A 2116-nucleotide genomic window follows, 5' to 3' on the forward strand; every position below is an offset into this window, starting at 1 on the left:
GTGTCAACAGTCCCCACCCCCTGCAACTCTCCAGTAAATAAGGGATGGATTAAAGCAGATGAGGGCTAATTTGCCACCAGGTCTCTCCGTTCTCTCCCCAGGCCAACAGCCGTGCTAGGCAGAATACACTTTCCTGCTCCCTTTTAATTTTTTTTTAAATTAATTAATTAATTTGTTTGTTTTGGCTGTGTTGGGTCTTCGTTGCTGTGCGTGGGCTTTCTCCAGTTGCGGTGAGCGGGGGGGCTACTCTTTGTTGCGGTGCGCAGACTTCTCACTGTCGTGGCTTCTCTTGTTGCGGAGCACAGGCTCTAGGCGTGCGGGCCTCAGCAGTTGTGGCACGTGGGCTCAGTAGCTGTGGCTTGCGGGCTCTAGAGCACAGGCTCAGTAGTTGTGGCGCACGGGCTCAGCTGCTCCGCAGCATGTGGGATCTTTCCGGGCCAGGGCTCGAACCCATGTCCCCTGCATTGGCAGGCAGACTCTCAACCGCTGCGCCACCAGGGAAGCCCTCCTCCTCCCTTTCTAACTCAGGCATCCCATGGGAGGCAGAGATGGTCAGGCATAACTTTTGAACCCATGTGTCTCACTGGAGAAGGGAAATCCCGAGTGCCAGCACACTGTTCTGCCCGCTGAGGGCTGGCACCTCATTTCCAAAGGATGCCAAGGAGTCAGGTCAGTTTCCACACTTGAAGCATAAAGCACATGACTTGGAATCAGTTCCCAGGAAAGGATAGTTCTTTGTGCCTGAGAGCAAAGCCGGTGGGGAACATGTGGCAGAAAGAGGTCAGTTGTTAACATTCCCCTTCTCTCGCCAATCCCGATCAAGAACACAGTAAGGCAGTTTTCTAGTCACACAATCCGCACGTTGAGAGTAGATAAATATACCTCATGTCTTCCTCCTCCTGCCAGTGCAGCAATGAGAAGTGGGGCTGCTGGGCTGGTTAGGAGGCTTCCATGTCAGGGTAGAGACAGCGGTTGGCCTGGTATCACCCAAAGGGCTTAAGTATGCTTGGGACGGGACTCCCTGCCTGTTAATAAAGAAGTGATGGGGGCAGAGGACCTGTGATCTATCTGAGATCCATCTCCTTTTTATTTCTTCAGCTGATGCGAGGGTGGACTGGCTCTAAGGACAAGCTGTTTGCTTGCAAAAATGCAGGCGCTGGTGACAAAGGAAACACAGTAAGGAGACGGATAGCTCTAAACGAGCCTTGCCACTCTTGCACAGAACAGCCACCCTGGCTGTGTCCTTTTGAGGCTGATTAAGAGGCATTGTTGTTACAAGAAAAGCACATACTGTTCTCTGTATGCTTGAGAACTTGCCTCTTCCTTCAGCTCAGATGCTCTTCAGGCCCCTGCTAGGTTTAAACACAGGTACTGAGCTGGCTCCAGTCGCAATCTGCCTACCATCCCAACCCCTGATCTCCTAATGAGCCCTGTCCCACCCCCTGCCCATCCCCCAAAATCCCCACCAAAATTTCAGATCTGCAGCACTTGCTAAAACCAAAATCAGCCTGCTGCCTTCCCTGTGGTGCTGGGGTGAGGGATAGTAGAAAAACAGAAACTGTGGCCAGGGTTCTCTCTTGGGTGGAGCTGGGTTCTGGCCTGGTCCTCCACCCTGGGAAGGGATCTTGGGGAACTGTGTTTTCTCCAGACTCTTTAGCCTTCTGGAAGTGACTGAGGCAAGGTCCCTTTGGATTTCTCTCCTAAGCTTCTTACTAACGGGCTCTGAGGCCAAAGCCCTGCTCCGGGGGTTGGAGAGTTGAGTGGAGGAATTCACTTGCTGGTAAGGAAGGCACTGCTGTTCACTTGAGTCTATGGGCAGAGTATGCCTGCTTTCATCTGGGCAAAACTGGCTTAGGGAAGAACAAAGCAGGAACACCTGCACCAGGCCCTGCCCTCTGGAGTCCCCCCACTAGGTGCTCTGGGGGCTTGTGCCAATGCCAGGAGGTCTGTGTGGCTGAGGCCCTTTTTGGGCTGTGGCCTAGATCTGCCAAGGTCAGGAGGACAAGGTCCTGCCCTGGTCCCAGTGCGGACAGCTCCGAGAGACCGGGGCTCCCTCCTCAGGATTCCCCTCTCGGAGCTCTCCGAGGGGAAAGACAAAGGAAGCTGCCGTGCCAAG

Source organism: Eschrichtius robustus, chromosome 20 (assembly GCF_028021215.1).
Source record: "Eschrichtius robustus isolate mEscRob2 chromosome 20, mEscRob2.pri, whole genome shotgun sequence".
Classification (NCBI taxonomy): Eukaryota; Metazoa; Chordata; class Mammalia; order Artiodactyla; family Eschrichtiidae; genus Eschrichtius; species Eschrichtius robustus.